We start from the raw sequence: 20,847 nt of genomic DNA, 5'->3' as shown, positions 1-20,847 counted from the left end.
TTTTCTTTTCTTTCTTTTCATAAGTTTTTTTTTAATTTTTTATTTTTTTAAATTTGAGAGAGGCAGAGATAGTGCGAGTGGGGGAAGGGCAAAAAGGGGACGGAGTGAGAGAATCTCAAGCAAGCCCCAAGCTGCCTGCGCAGAGGGTGGTGTGGGGCTCAAACCCACAAACCCACAAAACCATGACATCATGACCTGAGCCGAAGTCAGACACTTAACCCACTGAGCCACCCAGATGCCCCCAGGGGTAGTCCATTTAAATGGATCTCAGCTCAGTGAAGCATCCAACTTCAGCTCACGTCATGATCTTGGGGTTCATGAGTTTGAGCCCTGCGTGGGGCTCTGTGCTGACAGCTCAGAGCCTGGAGCCTGCTTCAGATTCTGGGTCTCCCTCTCTCTCTGCTTCTCCCCTGCTTGTGTTCTCTCTCTCTCTCTCTCTCTCTCTCATAAATAAATAAATAAATAAATACAAACATTAAAAAGAAAATTAAAATGGATCTCAGCTGTAGGTATGGACATGAGCCCCAGGTGACAAACATGGTCATAAAAGTCTGGAAAACACTGGTCCAGTAGGGGAGACCCTGGGTTGGTACTTCAAGCGGGTGCTTAGGAGGCTCAGGAGAGAGAGAGGCCACAGCCTGCCTCAGTGCCCCTGGCACTCCTCCATGAAAGACTGTCCCTTAAGTTTCCACAAGACAGCACCAGGTTAGGTTTCCAAAGCAATATTCCCAGGATTTTTTTTCTCTTGATTTCCACAGCTACCCTTAAAAAAGTAGACCCCAGCTTGGGGCACAGTTTGGGGGGAGGCATAAAAAAATTCCTCCCAACCCCCATCATTGCCATGCTGTACTTTAGCAACACCCTGGCCAATTTTGGCACCCAGATTTCCAGAAAAAAAAAAATCATTTTAGGTGTCAGGGGAATAAAATGGAGAGAGCTCATAGGATGGCCTAGGTGAGAGCCGACATGGTTCCCCTGGGGGTGGATGGAAACCTGGGCACTCCTGTGTCCATTGTGAGGAGGGGACAGAAGAGGAATGACATTTGGTACAGGAGAGGGGGAGCACAGGGGTGGCCCCGACCTCCACAGAGCAAATGTCTACTCATGCTTTCCATTGCCTTCGTCTGCCTAAAAGCTGCAGAGGAAAAGGCCAAGAGGGCATGGTAACGTGAAGTGTTTTATAAGCTTTTTTTTGTTTTTGGGGGTTTGTTTGTTTCTTTTTTGAGAGAGAGACAGAGACAGCAGGAGTGGGGAGAAGCAGATAGAGAGGGAGACAGAGAATCCCAAGCAGGCTCCATGTCATCCTGACATGGGGCTTGAACCCACAAACCCATGAGATCATGACCTGAGCCAAAACCAAGAGTCAGACGCTTAACCAACTGAGCCACCCAGGAGCCCCTGAAGTGGTTTTAAAAGCCCAGGCAGCCTGGGCGCCTGGGTGAGTTCAAGCCCCACATGGGGCTCTGGGCTGACAGCACGGAGCCTACCTGGGGTTTTCTCTCTCCCTCACTCTTTCTACCCCTACTCCACTCACACCATCTCTGTCTCTCGCAAAATAAATAAACTTAAAAAAAAAAAAAAAAAAAAGCCCGAGCAGCCTGATCTAAGTAAATCATATTTGCCTCGTTCAAAGCAAATGGCCCAGGCTTGGTGCTGGGATCACCATGGATCTGTATCCCAGCAGCAGAACACAGAGTCTGGGAAGGGGCTGCTGATGCGCTGGCTTAGACACCTGGAAACCCTGAGGCCTTGGGCCTGGCTAGTTCTTCCTGGGGGGACAGGGTTCCCCAGGAGCCAGCCGGCTAAGGGGGCCTGTAGCCCAGAGCCTGGGATGTGCAACATGGGACAGAGGGCTCACTCCAGGCCAGAGGGGGCCCAGAGGACATCTCCAGCCAGTGAATAGGCATGCCACCGATCTTGCCATTGCTGTGACAGTGGGTCACTAAAGAGCACAGATCTGGGACTTGGGGCCAGACTGCTGCCTTTGAATCCTGATTCAGACCTTAGCTGTGACCTCAGGCAGGTTACTTCACCTCTCTGTGTGTTGGTTTCCTCATCTGTAAAATGGGGGTGATAAAACAGGCCCACAACCTCACAATCCAGAAAGATCCAAAGAAAGGGAGAAAAGTATAATAAATTGAGTGCACGACCTTCTATATTGACCTAAGGTCATTCATATCCCTCATTTACTTTCACTTGTAGGACGATTCATATGTTTTGCTACAAAAATATAAATGTGCTTAATAACAAGATGCTCAGGGCACCGGGGTGGCTCGGTCAGTTGCTCGTGCAGCTCTTGATTTCAGCTCAGAATCATGATCTCACCACTCGTGGGCTCAAGCCCCACACTGGGCTCTGTGCTGACAGTGAGAAGCCTGCTTGGGATTCTCTCTCTCCTTCTCTCTGTCCCCCCCTCCGCTCACTCTTGCTCTCAAAATAAATAAATAAACATTAAAAAAATAACAAGATGCTCTTCCAAATCCTGCCAGGGTTTTATATAATACAAACTTCTAAAATCGTGTCTAAAATAAACAAAACTTTGGGATTCCAAATTCTATCTGGCCCCAAGGGTTTCAGGGGTGGTCTTGGAGGCCCTTCTCAAGGACCTTAGTGCAAGTTCTGTGAGAAGTTACCCGTCACTTAGAGCCATGCCGGGCACATATGTGTTGAGACTAAACACTTCTAGGACCAAAAGTCGTATCACTGATCACTTCAGCTGAAGCCAGGGACAAATTTTGTACCACCTTTTCTACTAGATGACCTCCCTTGTAGGAAAAACTGCCTGCATGCTGTACCTAAAATAATGAGTCTGTTATCCCTCCAGGAAACTTCCTTGAGTAACCAAGGGTCATCTCATTTTAGAAAGATCCCGGATCTTTGGAGATCATTGGAGGGCTACATGGTCTACTGGTGGTATTTCCTTAAATATTTGAGGTCTCTTATGAACACCTCTAGGGTCCAAGTATCTGTGTTTGGGGAAGACGGAGAAGTTAATGCCTACCTGGCCTCCACCCAAGAAGTAGGATTCCAAGGCAGGGTGTTCCTGAAAAGAAAATCTGTTTACAATTGTTATCAAAAGTTCAACCCAAATCCTCCATCAGCCTGGGCACAGGCTGACAGAGCTTCTGACATGACTCTCCAGTTCAGTTCAGTTTGAATAATTCAGTCTAGCCCTTGTTTCTGCAGGGATGACTGGCCTCAGGCCACCTGTCTTATGTGTCCTGTTTGTCCACACCACCAGCCAGATGACATTTGTCCAAGCCACAGAATGATGGAGTGTGTAAGGAAGTCATCCAGAGGGATTAACAGGTGGTTAGTGTGGGGGGTTATGCCAGGGTATCCCCATGACCACCCTCAGTGGCAATAATTTGCTAGAATGACCCAGAGAACTCAGAAAAGCTGTTATACTCATGGTGACAGGTTTTTACAGCAAAAGGATATAGATTAGAATCCACAAATGAAAAGACACATAAGGCAGAGTCCAGGAGGAACCAGGTGCAAGCTTCCTGTTGTCCTCACCCAGTGGAGTCATGTGGATAGTGCTAAATTCTTCTAGCAGTGACATGTGACAACATGTGCAAAGGGAAGCTCACCTTAACCATGGTGTCCAGGGGTTTTGCTGGGGTCCAGTTATGTAGGCATGGGATGTCCATGTGACTGACTTTACTCAGTCTTCAGCCTCAAAGGTCAAACTAATACATCATGACCCAAGCCCCCCCCCACCATAAATCACATTGTTAACATCAAATATGTGCTGTGGCCCAAGGCCCCAGGTAATCAAAGACACTCTTCAGGCAGGGTATTCAGAGACTCAGATGTTACACCCCAGGAGCTGGTCAAGGGCCAGTTCTGAAGATCTTTGGGGGGTGTGGCGTTTGGACAAGCCAGGCCTGATGAGTTAACCCTTCACTACACAGAAGCGCAGGAGCTGGATGATCATCTGCTGTTGACAATGGACAAGGGCGAGGAGGAACAGCGATCAGAACATGGGCAGAGCAGTCCGGCAAGGGATGGCACACTCAGCATCAGTTAAATTTAAGGCACTTGGGACAGCCACACCAGGGCAGGGCATTTTCCTTAATGAGGAAGATTCCAAACCCCATTAGTTGAATATGGCACCTCCTTCACCCACAGGACCAGGTATGATGGTGAATTGGGCACCTTTATTCAACAGAGCCAGAAAAATTTCTCCCTCCCATTCCTGAAGTTTTCCAGAACACTCACCTTTTTCCTTAAAGGGGCAGAGAGGACAGGAGGATGGTGGGGGCGGGGGCCATGGAGGGAGAGATGCTCTATACCAGTGAGCAAGATTTTACATTTACTTCCAGTTGCAAGTGGCCACTTCAGAGCCAGGATGTTTGGGGCCACTCTCTCCCACCCTACATGGTGCAGCTCAGGCCTGAGCTGAGCTTGGCCATGGGGCAGGCTGGTCACCCTCTTTATTTTGGCCCCTCACTTTTCATCCACACTGCAGACACGGGAAGCCAATACAGAGTCTCCTTCAGATCCCTGGAACCCTTCTGCCCCTTCTTTTGCCACATGGCAGCCTGACCCAAGATCAGATTGGGCCTGAGTTTTTCTGGAGCACATGCGACAAGAATGCCCATGCTGTCCATCTGTCTTCACACTCAAGTGAGTGGGCGGACACAGCCTGGAGTTAACTGGGTGGGGGGGGGGGGGCCTCTGCCGTTAGCTGTCCACCTCTGCTCCTGGGTGTGCCAGGCGAGGTACTCTGTCTTTCTACTCTCCACATTCCTCATTTGTAACGTGGAGATCACAAGAGCACCTCATAACAGCAGTCTTGGGGGGCAGTTACGAGGGTAGAAGAATTTGGTGCTCACTACCACTGCTGCCAGGGGAACACCACTCTGGGTGTGGGTGGGGTGGGCAGGATCCAACATCTACCCTCTAACACTGGAGCCTGAAGGTGGCCTTTGGGGCATATGGCCAGGAAGCTAGAGCGTGACTCACTTGAACATGTGAGTGGCCTGCTCATCAATGGGCCATTCATCACCCAAACTGATGTTGGGCCGGCTACAAAACTATCTGTGACACAGGCCAAGGCCTTGTATCAGGTTATCCAAAAAGCAAAGCATGAATGCCTCGGTAAGACAGCCACATGCTTCACATCTGGTCTTTTCCAGATTGTTACCAGTCGTACACAAGTCACCCTTTGAAGAGGCAGAGAAAGAGGGTGTGAAACTCATTTGTTTCAAGTTAAGTCATGAAGTTTAAAAGTTCAACTTACCAAAAATGTCCCCAAATAGATCCCATTGTGTGTATTACTTTAATGCTCACCAAAGATGGAATTTCAACTCAGCAGGAAAAGGACGAGCGACTTAACAAATGGTTCTGGCACAGTTGGTCATCTATCTGGAACATTATCAAGCTGGACCCTATTTTATACCATATACAAAAATAAATTCCAGTTCTGAGTCACTGAACAAGTTTTTAACGCCACAATATCAACCTTGCAGTTCCTACCTCCAGAATCCTTTTACAGGAGATGCACAAACCTCTATTCAATTTAAGCCTCTATTATTTCGGGGTTTTCTACTATATGTAGCTGAACCTAACCCAATTAACACAGCAATTCACAGAAGAATAAATTTAAATGATTAATATAAAAAGGTGTTCAAACTTGTGAGTTGCTAGAAAAATTTACATTAAAGGAACAACATATCACTTAATACCCATAAGACTCATTAAAAACAATATTAGTGCTGGGGAGCCTGGGTGGCTCAGTCAGTTGAGCGTCACTCTCTTGATTTCAGCTCAGGTCACGATTCCATGATTGAGCCCCGAGTTGGGCTCTGTGCTGAACATGGAGCCTGCTTAAGATTCTCTCTCTCTCCCTCTCAATCTGCTCCTCTCCCCTACTCATTTCTCTCTCTCTCTCTCACAACAAACACTGTAAGTGTTAATATGTATTTTGGGCAAAGATGCAGGGAAAGGGGTTCTCTGAAGATCATTGCTGAAATGTGAATTGTTTCCCCCCTTTTTGGAAAACAACCTGGCAATACCTTGTATAATGAAATCTACACATACTCTTAAATCTAGCATTCCCATTCCTGGGATTCTATAATAAAAGAACCCATACCTGTGGAAGACTATATTTACATGGACGTTAACTGTAGCAGTTTTTATATTTGAAAACTAGGAAACAAAATGAATGCCATTGACAGGTTAGATGAATTATGTTTTATTCACACCTTGAACAGCAGTGTTTCAGGTCTGATTTTTTGAGAAACAAAACACTAAGGTTGAAATTGGTGAACAGGAGGGTTATTGGAAAATGCTCTTGGGAATTATCTCATAAGGAGGCCTCGGCCAACCCTTGGAGAACTGGGGCCTGATAGGCTTTTCAGAGTTGTCCAGAATTGAGCTCAAGGGACAGGCCTTTGTACTTCAACATTAATCAGTCATTGTGATGCCCCCCAGGATGGGACCTAACCTCAGGCAAACTCAGCTCTGACCCATCAGTGATCATCTTGGCAGCTAGGAGGGTGTGTTTTACCACAACATCCACCAATGTCCACCCGTTGAGCCACTTGGGTCCACTTGATTTGATAAATTCACTTCATCTGGGACGAGCTGCTTCAAGATTCTGGGGTCTCTTTTCCTGAGATTTTGGAGCTGGATCACCTGTTGACCAGCAGTGAAGACCCCACCACTGGTGGGAAGTGAGGCACTAATAATCTCTGGCATGTTGCCATGGTACTATGTCAACGTCATGGGTGAGAAACCAGGGTGGGGTATTAGTCAGCTCAGGCTGCTATAACAAAAATACCATAAACTAGGAGGCTTAAAAATACAGACATTGATTTTTCACAATTCTGGGGCTAGGATGTCCAAGATTAAGGTGCTCACCAATTCAATTCCTGGTGAGAGCCCTCTCCTTGATTTGCAGATAGACACCTTCCTTCTATGTCCTCACCTGATAGATCATTTCTCTCTCTTTCTCTCTCATTTTTTTTAATAAAAGCACTAATCCCATTCATGAGGGCTTCCCCCTCATGACCTAATCACCTCCCAGATGCTCCACCTCTAAATACCATCATACTGTGGATTAGGTTTCAGCATATGAATTTTGGGGCAACACAATCATTCAGTCTATAGCAACTTCCCAGTTCAGAAGATGAGGATTATTTTTATTCATACTATGTATTCATTTCCTAGGGCACCACAGCCTGGAGGGGCTTAAACAAAAGAAATTTATTGTCTCACTGTTCTGGAGACTGGAAGTCCAAGGTCAAGGTGTCAGTAGGGTTGATTCCTTTTGAGGGCCCTGAGGGAAGGATCTGTTCCAGGCCTCTCTCCTTGGCTTGTAGATGGTCATTTTCTCCTGTCGTCTCTTCACATTGTCTTCCTTCTGTGTACATCTATCTCTGTGTCCATATTTCCCCTTTTTGTAAGGACACCAGTCATATTGGATTAGGGCCCACCCTGATGAGCTCATTTTAATTGGGTTATCCCTATAAAGACCCTATTTCCAAATAAGGTCACATTCTGAGATTCTGGGAGTTAGGACTCCAAAAATTTTCTTTTTTTTAGTGGTGGGGGGAACACAATGCAACCTACAACATACCTTGTCCACTAGCTGCCACAAATGGCAGTTAAGGTTGTGCAATATGGGGATCTCATGCCCCACGGCACCACTGACACCCCCTTCGTGAGTCCCCTATAGAGTTATGACTGGGTTAGATCAGCATGGTCTTCACAACTGAGTCATATAGCAGAACACTCTGAATATTAGATTCTGCACTAGTTTTTGTTTATCCTGGAATCATAATAGTTGAGGTTTTAAATTTTTGCTTAGTTTTCAATGTTTCTGTCAAAAATCGAATTCTAAACTCTCTGCTAGTGTCTTTTAATACATTCAGACACATTTGACTTGCCCCCCAACATCTCATATACACCCTTCACCACATCTTCTCTCCTGTGATGGAGTCTCTGTTTCCTGGATGTCCTTTCACTGCTTTTATTTTATTCCCTTGTTTTACAGGAGCCTATCCTTCAGTATCATCCTACGAAAAGGTATATGGGAGGTAAATTCTAGAGGATCCTACATGTCTAAAAATGCTTTTATTCCATATTATCACTTATTGATACTTTGGATCTAAAAATTCTAGATTGAAAATCATTTCTCTTCATAATTTTGAAGAAACTGTTTTAATTGTCTTCTTACTTACAGTGTGATAGTGAGAAGTCTGAAGCCATTCTTATCCCCATTCTTTGAATATGCTGTGGTTTTTTTTCATTGCCCTTTTGAGGCCCATAAGATAGTCTCATTGTAAGTTAGGTTCCTGGACCCAATTTCAATGTATGAGGATGGGGACCAGGGGTGGGGAGCACAGGGGAGGCAGTCCCCACACAACAATTCTCAGGACACCAGCTGGGTGTCCTAGAATTCAGTTCAATTCTGACACCATCTACCTAGGGATAGCAGCATCAGATTCCATAGGTAAGGGTTCAGTCCTACAAGACTGCCAGAGACATCAGTTGTAAGCCAGGTTGTTACCTGTGCTTCTGACTGCCCAGCTACAGACTGGAGGTTCCCATGACCTCCTTCTTGAACTTCAGGTGCCAGTTGCAAGTCCATGTTGTTACCTGTATGTCTGACAGGCTATAAATCAGAGGTTCCGAAGACCTCCTCCTCAGGTTAGGTTAATTTATTGGAGTGACTCACAGAATTCAGATAAATTTTTTACCTACTAGATTAGCAGTTTATTACAAAAGGACATCACTCAGGAACAGTCAGATGGAAGAGGTGCACAGGGCAAGGTGTAGGGAATGGGCACAGAGCTTTCATTCCCTCTCCCAGCCCACCACTGTCCCCAAATCTCCCCATGTTCACCAACCTGGAAGCTCTCTGAACCCTTTTGCGTTTCGATGGAGGTCATTACATAGGCATGATCAGTGGCCATTCGGTATTGATTTAGCCTCCAGTCCCTCTCCTCTTCCCAGAGGTCAGGGGAATGGGACTGAAAGTTCCAACCTTCTAGTCACATGTTTGGTTCTCCTGGAAAACAGGCTCCATCTTTCCCAAAATCCACCTCATTAACATAACAAACTGTTACTCTCAATACTTGAGAAATCCCAAGCGTTTTGGAGGCTCTGAGCCAGGAACAGGGTTGAAGACCAAATACATATTTCTTATTATAACAATTTTTTTTAAGTTTACCTATTTTGAGAGAGAGAGAGGTAGGGAGGGGCAGAGAGAGGGGGAGAGAGAGAATCTCAAGCAGGCTCGGTGCTATTAGCACAGAGCCTGTCATAGGGCTCAAACTTACGAACTGTGAGATCATGACCTGAGCCGAGATCAAGAGTCAGACGTTTAACCACCACCCAAGCGCCCCTATTTCTTAGTATAAATCACAATATCATACTTAGTCACCAGTATTTGAAAATGTCTCCATGAAGTACCTGGATGTGGATCTCTTTCATCCTTTCAAACTGAATACTCGTATTCTTTATTTGGAGGTTTTCTTAGAATATATCTTTGATGATTTCTTCCCCTCCATTTTACCTGTCCTGTCTTTATGAAACTGCTCTTATTTTGATATTAAACTTCCTGGACTGGCCCCCTAGTTTTCTTACATTTTTTTCCTCTTATCTTCCAACTCTGATTTTTGCTTTCCTTTCTGGAAGAATTTCTTTTTTTTTTTTTTTTAATGTTTATTTATTTCTGAGACAGAGAGATACAGAGCATGAATGGGGGAGGGGCAGAGAGAGAGGGAGACACAGATTCAGAAGCAGGCTCCAGGCTCCAGCACAGAGCCCGACGCAAGGCTTGAACTCACAAATCATGAGATCATGACCTGAGCCGAAGTCGGTCACTCAACCGACTGAGCCACCCAGGCGCCCCTGGAAGAATTTCTTAACTTTGTATTCTAAACTATTTAGAGTTTATTATTTCCACTGTCACATTTTTAATTCTCAAAAGTTCTTGCTTGTTTTTGGAATATCCATTTTTAACGGTATCCTGTTCTCGTCCCATGGATCTGGCACCTTCTTTCATTTCCTCCTTTCTTTCCCTCAGGTTGCCTGTCTGTCTGTCTTTATTTCCCTCCTTCCTTCCCTTCATTTCTTTTAACAGTTCTTCAATATTCTTCTCCCTGTATAATCTGTTTTACCCACGTTGCTTTTTCTCTGTAGTTCCGATCACTGCCATTCATGTCAGAGACTTTCTTCAAATGTTTGCTAATTGATGATTATCTATCTGTTCATGTTAAAGTGTAAAAGACCAAAAGCCTACTGGGATGTCTCAAGCAAATGGTGGGCTTATAGACATGGAGCTTTACTGTAACACAGGTCTCTGGGGGTGGCACTATTAACATTGTGAGCTGGGTAATTTTTTTGTTGGGCGGGGAGCATTCCTGTGCAATGTAGGATGTTTAACAGGCTTCATAGATACCAGTAGTGTGCACATGTACACACACACACACACACACACACCAGTCTGTGATTCCTCCCAGCAGGGATGAGTGGGGGAGGCAGGAGAGGTTCCTTTGGACATCTGGGTGGCATTTTTGTACTGCTGTCAGTTAAAAAAGTGGGTTCCCTTCACTCTGGGGATGGATTTGTGCTGAATTCTGACTCCTCTGGCAACACGGAATCTTGGGCAATTTTCGTCAGCTCAGGCTGCCATGACAAACATAACACACAGGGTGGCTTCAACAACAGATTTATCTCCTCACAGTTCTGGAAGCCGGAAGTCTGAGATCTGCAGTGCTGGTTTCTTTGGTTTGTAGATGGCTGAATTTTTTTTTTTCCTGTGTCTTCACAAGGTCTTTCCTCCGTGTACACACCCCTGTCTGTGTGTCCAAATTTCCTCTTCTTATAAGGACACAAGTCAGATTGGATTAGGACTCACCCTAATTGTCTCCTTTCAATGAATCACCTTTTTAAAGACCTTATCTCCAAATAAGGTTACATTCTGAGGCTCTAGGGTTTGTTCTTCAACACATGAATTTAATAGGAGGCACAATTCAGCCTGTAACAGGCTGTTCAGTTCCTCCAAGACCCTTTCAAAAGTTAGTACAATTGGAGGTCATACTGGCCTTGGGCCAGAACACCCCTAAGCCACCCCTTGCCCTCTCTCATTTTGCTTTGCACAGTAGCAGCGGGGCTGACCCTGGGCGGAGGTAAGAGGTCTGAACATGTCCCCTCCCTTCCTTCCTGCCTCACAAGGTAGCTCCACAGCCAATTCCGTCTCCTCTAAGCTTTCAGCTTCCACTGAACAGGCTCCTTGTGGTTCCCTGGACTCCCATGACATCAGCCCGTCTTCTGGCCCCAGCCTAGAGAAGTGGTGGTACCCTCTGGGTTGTCCTAATGCCCTCCCCCCTTTGCTTATCCATCACCTGTGACCCCAATCTCAGCATGCAGTTCCCTGCAATGTGAGTATTCTGAGTAGTTTCTTGGTTAAATCCCAACTAATACAGGAGTACTTTTCCCTGAAAGGGTTGGAGGCTGGAAATAATGCTGAAAAGGTTAGAGACATAGCAGAACCCTCAGTCAGCGGCAGCTTCGTGCTTCAGGAGGTTTAGTTGAGTACATATTCAAATCAGTTAAATATGTTTTGTTGAGCCCCTTCTGGGTTCTAAGCATGGGGTTAACAAGATGTTTACAACCTGGCATTGAACACCTACTATGCGCATATAGGACACATCAGCTTGAAGTCTGTTTTCAGTCTAGAACAGTCCCACTGAGGGACCCAGACCTGCTTGTGTATGTAATCAAATCTTGTGCAGCATGGGGGTCCCAATGAGTGGCATTACCAGAGGTACCTGGAGTTTCACAGATTTGTACCCTGATCTGAAACGACACAGAACTTCAACCAAAACGTCCTTCCAACCAGCAAACCCTGATGGCAAATCTTCCTCTGGAGGATGCTTGGCTGAGGAGCCCAGGGCCCCTCCTTTCCTGTGGTCTCCAGTTTCCCTCCCTCCTCAGACCCTGGTTCGGGGTGCTGCTTCCAACTGAAGCTCCTGGCGTGGAGAATTCACCCTCTGCTCTCTGAAATATCACCGGATGTAGCTTTCCCTTAGACCTGCCCCTGGAATGGTGCCCCTGAGTCTTTAGCTGAGAGACTTCCCACCTACTCAGCAGACCCACACCACCTGTGGGCTGCCTTCAGCTCCAAGGGTCCCAGCTGGAGTGTCTGGGAAGGCAGAAGAAGGGGGTGCAAAAAAAAGAGTCTTTTTGGCACCATGCCTGCCTCTCTACATCCCCTCCCTAGCTATCAACCTCCTGGCAGAGCTACGACCTGATGCAAATGTTCAGGATATTTGCTGTTAAACGGGACCATTTGGAGAAAGAACAAGGTGGCCCTCAGATCAAGGCAGGCTCTGAACCGTGGATTTCAGGCACCACAGGCAGTGGGAATGTAATGTGAATCCGATGCAATTTTTAAATTTCTAGTAGCCACATGAGAAAATAGCCAAAAGAGGTGTGTCTGGGTGGCTCAGTAGGTTAAGCATCCAACTTCAGCACAGGTCCTGATCTTATGGTTCATGAGTTTAAGCCCCATGCCGGGCTCTGTGCTGACAGCTCAGAGCCTGGAGCCTGCTTCTGATTCTAGGTCTCCCTCCCTCTCTGCTCTTCTCCTGCTTGTACTCTGTCTCTCTCAGAAATAAATAAGCATTTAAAAAAATTTTTTTAAATAACCAAAGAAAAAGTGAAATTGATTTTAGTAATATTTTCTGTAACCTAATATATCTAAAATTGTATTGCTTTAGCATGCAGTTCTTTTTGTAAACAATTTTTTATAATTTTTTTTAACATTTATTCACTTTTTGAGAGACAGAGAGAGACCACAAGCAGGGGAGGGGCAGAGAGAGGGGGAGACACAGAATCGGAAGTAGGCTCCAGGCTCAGAGCTGTCAGCACAGAGCCCGACGTGGGGCTGGAACTCACGGACTGCGAGATCATGACCTGAGCTGAAGTCGGACGCTTAACTGACTGAGCCACCCAGGTGCCCCTAAACAATTTTTTAAAAATGTTTATTTATTTATTTTGAGAGAGAGAGAGAGAGAGAGAGAGAAAGAGAGCATGCAAGCAGGGGAGGGGCAGAGAGAGACAGAGAAAGAGAATCCCAAGCAGGCTCCACGTTGTCATCGCCCAGAGCCCGACGTGGAGCTTGATCCCACGAACTATGAGATCATGACCTGAGCTGAAATCAAGAGTCAGACGCTTAACCAACTGAGCCATCCAGGTGTCCCAGCATGTAATTCTTATAAAAATTATAAAATTTCTGTCCCCTGCATGACTCCAGGGCACTGGGAAGAGCTGGAGACCATGGAACTGTTGCATCGGGTTCTCTGAACCTGGGCCTAATTCCCGGGTGTGGCCAGGAAAACCAGAACTGAGCTTAAAGTTTGGCAAGGGAGGAAGCAAAGGATTGGAAAATTGCAGGGGGAGGGGGTGGCTGAGGTTTTGCTACTGAGAGGGGCAAAATGAAGGTAAGATACATTTATGAAATCTTTAAACACTCTGCTGTATATACCTAGGTCTTGTAGATGTGGCTCTTTAGGGAAACCGGAATGGACCCTGAGTTCCCACCAAGGCGGCAGTGACAAAGCAGACCCAGGCTCCAGGTGGGAGGGAAGGGGAGGGCCAGGGGGAAAGTCAGCCTGGGATGACCCGGGAGCTCAGGTCAGGCACTCAGTGTTCCCCCCACCCCACCCCACCCCACATTGCCTAGGACAGCTTGCCTGGCTCATCAGGCTCCTGTTCTTGGGCAACTCCTCATACTTTAGTCCAGGGGGAGACTGTATCCGATACAAATAAAGCTCCTGACAAACATGTTTAAAACTCACCCGAGAAACCTGTTCCCAAATCAGAACAGATCGGATCCTCACAAACCACCTCCAGCTCCCTAAGTTAGGAATGTATTATTTAAAGAAAAATTGACTTTTATACCTTTATGGTTTCCCCTGTCATAGTAATAATATCTCACATTCCCAGAATGTTCACTGTATGCCAAGCACCTGGTGAGTAGCAGGATCTGTCTCTGATCTCATTTCATAGACAAAAAAACTGGGGCTTACAGAGGTCACAGAATTTTCCTGTTAATCCTAAGGGCCGGTGCTGGCTTCAGAACTGGACATCTGAGGGGGTCTAGTGCAAGGGTAGAACATTTGGCTGTAACAAAGTTTGATGTCCAACTTCAGCACGAACCTGCAGCTTTAACCACTGTTTGGTGTACCACGTCCTCATAACAGGAGTAAACACGTGTGGCAGAGACAAGTTTAAAAATGCAAGCACTCGGGGCACCTGGGTGGTTCAGTCGATTAAACATCTGATTTGGGCTCAGGTCATGATCTCACAATTCGTGGCTTCGAGCCCCGGGTTGGGCTCTGTGCTGATGGCTCAGAGCTTGGAGCCTGCTTCAGATTCCATTTCTCTCTCTCTCTCTCTCTCTCTCTCTCTCTCTGTTCCTCCCCCACCTGTGTGCGCTCTCTTTCTCAAAAATAACTAAAGAAAAATTAAAAAAAAGAATGGCAAAAATGCAAGCACGCATAAATAAGGCAATTATTACATCACCCAGGAATAACCACTATTGAGCATTCTGCTTTACAACCTTCAGATGTGTGTGGGGTGATGTATGTCCCTTACTCTTTTTTCTAGAGATTTTTATTTTTTTAATGTTTATTTATTTTTTGAGAGAGAGAGAGAAAGGGAGGGGCAGAGAGAGAGAGAAAGACAGAGAATCCAAAGCAAGCCCTGCACCGTCCGCACATAGCCTGATGAGGGGCTCAAACTCAGGAATGGCGAGATGGTGACCTGAGCGGAAGCCAAGAGTTGGGACACTCAACAGACTGAGCTATCCAGCATCCCCTGTTTTCTAGAGATTTTTTAAAGTGCTTGTTATTCATAAACATCCTTCCATGTGAATAACTGTTACTTCTACAAGAAGTACTCATTTTAAACAAGTATGCTTTATTTCATTTCATAAATGAGCTACATGAATTCAACCTAATCCCCTCCTGTTGGACATTTGTTGTTGATGTTGTTGTTTCACCTCTCACCATTAAGAACAGCCTTGTAACGAATCTTTTTACATGTCCTACTTATTTCTTGGCAAATTCCAAAACATGAGAGACAAGATCAAAGAATATGCACAATGTAAAAGTTATTGCTGCATAATGCTACCAATGTCCCAATTGAAACTCCCACCTACAGGTGCTGAGAGCACTCTTTCCTCACCTATGCAACCACATGCATTTAGATTTGACTTTTTCCAGCTTCTTTCAGCTATGTGAATTTCCATTATTTGACCATCTGTCAAATTAACACCTTTTTCTTTTTTTTTTTTTTTGTTTGAACTTTTTAAATTTTATTTTGAGCCAGAAAGACAGCATGAGTGGGGTAGGGGCAGAGGGAGAGGGAAAGAGGGAATCCCAAGCAGACCCCTCCCCTCGTTGTCAGCACAGAGCCCAACACGAGGCTCTATCACACAAACCGCAAGATCATGACCTGAGCTGAAATCAAGAGTCGGACGCTTAACCAACTGAGCCACCCAGGTGCCCCATCACCTTTTCTCTATGTGCATTTCTTTAGTGAATTATTTGCATCATTTGGCAATTTTTCTATGGACTGGTTTTTTTTTTTTCATATTGAGATCTGAATGCCTTTTTTTTTTTTATTAAGGATACTAATATATCAAAGAGAGCAAATATTTTTACCCAATTTATTATATTTATTATATATGTTTTAACTTATTTTTAAAGTTTATTTATTTTGAGAGACAGAGAACACAAGCAGGGGAGGAACAGAGAAAGGGAGAGAAAGAGAATCCCAAACAGGCTCTGCACCACCAGCTCAAAGCCCGATGTGGGGCTTGAACCCACAAACCACAAGATCATGACCTGAGCCAAACCAACAAACAGTCAGATGCCCAAACAACTGAGCCATCTGGGAACCCCTAAGCTTTTTTACTTTTTAATGATTTTTTTTTTTTTTTTTTTTTTTTTTTTTGCTGTTCTAAATGCAATATATTTTTCAGACTCTTCTTCCCTACCACTCTCCAACGAACTCCTAAGGCTGTCTTAGGGGACTCCACACAGAGGTCTGACAACTGCCTGGGCCTCTGTGATGAGCTAGCAGCATCTTCCAAGGGGTGGGTGGGAGCCTTTGCCTTGCAGACTGCCCTCAAGAGAGGTAGAGGGTGTGTCCAAACTATGAAAAGCGAAGGGGTGTTCATAATTGTGCTAAGACAACAGACATAAACTGAAAATGTTCCAAGCATAGGGAGCGAGACCATAGAGGAGGGGACCGAGGCCCAGAAGGCTTACAGGTCTGGATCGAGGTCACACAGCTGGTAAGTGCAGTGCTAGTTTTAAACACATTCATCTTGGGGCGCCCGGGTGGCTCAGTCGGTTAAGCATCTGACTTCGGCTCGGGTCATGATCTCACGGTTTGTGACTTCGAGCCCCGCATTGGGCTGTGTGCTGTCAGCTCAGGCCTGGAACCTGCTTCAGATTCTGTGTCTCCCTCTCTCTCGCTGCCCCTCCCCCACTTGTGCTCTGTCTCTGAAAAATAAATAAAATGTAAAAAAATTTAAAAAATTAAAAAATTAAAATAAAAAATAAACACATTCATCTTCCCCCGGGCTTCAAGGCTACAGCTAACCTGCTGTGCGCCGTCAGGCAAGTCCCCTATGTCTCTGGGTCTTAAATTCCTCTCTCTAAAATGAGAAGTTGCGGCCTAAGAAATTCTAATGACTTTGCCAGTACAAATCTCTGCTCTCTGCCCAGTGGAGTTTTGCAATATCTAGTAGAAGTCAGCCACTCAGCATCTGTTCCCTTCCATCCTCTGCCCTTCCAGGGAGAAGGTCGGTGTCTTAGTTCGGGCTGCCATATCAAAACACCACAGACTGGATGGCTTACACAACAGCAATTTATTTCTTACAGTTCTGGAATCTGGAATTCCAAGACCAAGGTCCATCAGGGTTCAGATTCTGGTTCAGATCCGGCCACCTTCTTGCTGCATCCTTGCGTGGTCTTTCCTCTGGGTGTGAGCAGGGAAGGAGAGACAGTGAGAGCAAGCTCTCTGGTGTCTCTTTTTACAAGGACACTAATTCTGTTGGATCGGGGCCCCACCCTTATGACCCTGTTTAACCTTAATTACCTCCTTATAGGCCCTATGTCCAAATACAGTTACATCGGGGGTTAGGATTTCAACATCTGAATTTAGTGGAGACACAATTCAGTCCACAGCAGGCTGTCACAGGGGACAGACAGGATGCTCTAGGTTTGGCAGGAGTTTGAGGGGCATCTGAGTAGGGCTGCCGGCTTGTGGAGGATGGATCGCAGCTGTCTCAGCGACGGAGCCGTGGGACTGTCCTTGGTGGATGTGACCCTGACGCAGTGCAGAGGGGGAGCCATGTGGCTCGAGCACCTCCTCTCTGACCTCACCTGCATCTCAGCCAACCTAGCCAAGGGCCTGGAGAGAAAACTAGAGTATGTTTCTGAAGGAACTGTTAGTTCCTTCAGAATCAAGTCAGTAGGCATCCTGGCTGAGCTGGGCCAGCGGAGAAAGCAAAACGGAGTTCTGCCCAGAAGCCTTTATAAGAACGTGGGCTTTTGTAGTCACCGTCTGGGGTTGAATTCTGCCTCTTGTACTTGCTAGCCATGACATCTAGGACATAGAACCTCTGTGCCCAAATATCTAACTCAGGAATTGCATCGCTGCCCCTAACAGAAATCTTAATCTCTTAAACAATGGGGACATTTAGTTCTTTCCTACACACTTTCCATCTTTTCTGCTTTGCTGTCCTGAGCACATGGGCTCCACCTCCAAAGTTGCTTCAATGGCCAATATGAGTGCAGGTGCCCTTGCCATCACATCTTCATCCCAGGCAGCGGGAAGAGGGTAAAAAGAACACCCATACTATACAGAGCTTTTCCCGATGTCTGCCTTTGAAAAGCTTTGTCAGAAGTCCCACCCAACATTTTCCTCTTACGATCCATTGTCTGAAACTTCTTCACAGTCACACCCCACTGCAAGAAGCTGTCAGCGTGGCACATTGCTGCCCCAAATAATATTGGGGTTCTTTTCCGAAGCAAAAGGCTAGAATGGGTATCGGGTAGGCATCTTGCGATTTCTGTTGCACTCAGTTTGTCCATCTGTAATTTGGGGATTGTAATAATACTTACCTGGCAGGAGTGTTGTGTGGCCTTATATCCAGTATGGACTCAATATATGTTAGCTAAATTACTTGTCTATCAACAGAGAATGAAGTAGAAAAGGAAAATAATGTTGGCATTGCTATGAAGATAGTTTTGACCTCATAGACCCAGTGAGAAGGTCTCGGGGGTCCCCCGGATCAGATGGACCACATTTTTGAGAACTGCTGCTTTAGAGAATCAGATTATTCTTGGGCAGACTCACTACCCAAGCTCCAGCGTGATACTGGAAGAACACACAACCATCCTTTGGCCTTTATGAAGTTTGGGTAATTTTCGTTAACGCATATGACCTAGTTTTTCTTTTTTCAAGGATCTAGCATAATCTGTCATGCTCTTTCTAAGTATGTCTTTGTTGTGGCTCATCTTTAGAAGTGTAAGCCCCATGAGAGGCTGCAGAGCTTTACTCACCACTGTGCTCCAGGGCTTGAGATGGGGAGATAGATCCACAGACAGAAGCTTGACTTCACCACACCGTGTGCTCCTGGAAAACAGCGAAGGTTAAGATCTCCCCATCCCCACCCACCCATTGTGTTTTGGAAAACGGCTTATTGCAAAGAACCCTTCTTTCCCCATACGACTTAAATTAAGATTCATGGATGCCATCCTTGTTTACCTGTGACAAGGTGAGACACAGACCCTTTAAATTCTGTTTCTTTGCCTCATAAATGATTAGCTGAGCCCCTTGTCCCCTCTGATCAATCAGAACAAAATGCTTGTTAACTGAAATTCCATTAAGCCTCTCTCCTTCATCCAGGTGCCCGAATGGACTTTAGCCCACATTCAGCCTGAGCCAGCATACAATCCCTCTCGAGAATAGGCTGGCCTCGGGGAGAATGTTTTCATGTCTAATACCCAATTCTGCCACCCTTTTATTCTACTTCCTTGCACCTGGCTCCTTCTAGCCTTGTTCATCTCTCTCTATAAAAGAAAAGCCCTTTTCTGCCTAACTCCTGAGATGCTTACAGACCTTATAATCAGAGGGTTCTCCCTCCTGCAACAATCTCCTTCTCCCTTTGCAATAATCTTTTCAAATAAAATCTCTCTTGAACCTGGATTTGGGGGGGGAGGGAGGTTGGGAGTGGGGTTTGGATTTGTTTTTTATTAGACATGCTGAAGGAAAGAAACACGTGTAACTGATCAGGGAGTGGCTATGTTAATTCAGCTTTGCAGATTCTGCTCTGACTTCTCTCTCCGGTAATCACACTCTTAGATTCTGATACCTAGACTTGCCAAATCCACCGGGCCATGACCAAGCCCTCTGGGCCAGGAGTACAGCTGTGGCTGCCAGCTGGGCTTTTGGAGTCAGACACATTAGGATTTGAATTTTGCTGCTGCCACTGCCCTCCTGTGTAGCTCCTGTGTAGCCCAGGTCAAGTCACTTAATGGTTCTCCTGTTGAACCAGTCTTTACTGAGTGTAGGCTTTGAATTGGACACAGGTTGTGGTGAGCAACAGGTGATAATTAGGGACAGGAGGATTCTGGCAATTAAACAAGTAAATTAACTGGCAATTAACAAGTAAATGGAGGGAGAGCCTTGGTATATGGGGGAACAGGGAGGGCTCTGCTGAGAAAGTGACTAATCTGAGGCCTGGGGGTCAGAAAGTCCAACCATACCAGCAGCTGAAAGAAGGACATTCCTGTGAAGGGCCAGGGGTGGGAGATCTGGGTGTTTCAAATCCAGCAGAAAAAGGGAGAGGGGCTAAAAAGAATGAGTAAATGGCAGAGAATGGACTGAAGCCCTCACATCATCCTGGGCTTTGTCTCCCAAGATAAGGAATTTCACTTTTATTTTGACTAGGATGGAAAGCCTAAAAAGGGAGAGATATTTTTGTTTTCATCCTTTTGCTTTGTAGTTTAATTTGATTGCTACTGAGGTTTCATTTTTCTTCCCTATTAATCATTTGTATTCTTTGGTGAATTGTCCCCACCCATTTATCTACTGGGCTCTTCATGACTTTCTCATTAATTCGATGAGGTTTGTCTCAGTTAAGGATATTAATCTTCTGTGGTGTATGTTGCAATTATTTACCCCTGGTTACGGTCTGATTTTTAATTTTGGTTTCCTTTTGGGGGGTTGAAGTTTTAAACCTTTGTGCTTTCGTGCATGAGAGTGTTCACCCATCACTATTAGGCTTAAGGAGTCCTTCACCATTGACATTGGGTAAATGGTGTTGTTTTGGTCCGTGTTGTCGAGGTTCTGTGTTTTACTTTGGTGGACTTTGTGTCTTCCTGAGCGGGCGGGGGCAAACGCCTCCTGTGGTGGTAAGGACTCAAGATGTGGAGACCCCGGGTCCTTCCAGCCCAGAGGAGCCGCTTCGCAGCGGGAGGCCTCAGCAGGGGACACCCGCTCTCCTGGGAATCCACCCCCTCGTTAAACAACATTGACACACAGGCCTCTTCTACAGGTGAGGAAGCTGAGGGTCAGCAGAGGACCGGGAGAGGGTGGTAAGGGGTCTTACAGCCTACAGCGGAAGCAAAACCTGCAGCTAGGACCAGCTGGTGCCGCCGTGGCAGGCAGGAGGGCGGGGCCAGAGTCGTGTCGGACAGCTGGAGCCCCGCCCCGCCCAGGCCCCGCCCCCGGGCTGAGCTTCCGGTACCGACTTAGCTCAACGCAGCTCATTCCAGAGCTTGCGCGGCGCTGATTTCATTGGCT

The sequence above is a fragment of the Neofelis nebulosa genome, chromosome 7 (genome assembly GCF_028018385.1).
Source record: "Neofelis nebulosa isolate mNeoNeb1 chromosome 7, mNeoNeb1.pri, whole genome shotgun sequence".
NCBI lineage: Eukaryota > Metazoa > Chordata > Mammalia > Carnivora > Felidae > Neofelis > Neofelis nebulosa.
This window is presented reverse-complemented; position numbering follows the sequence as displayed.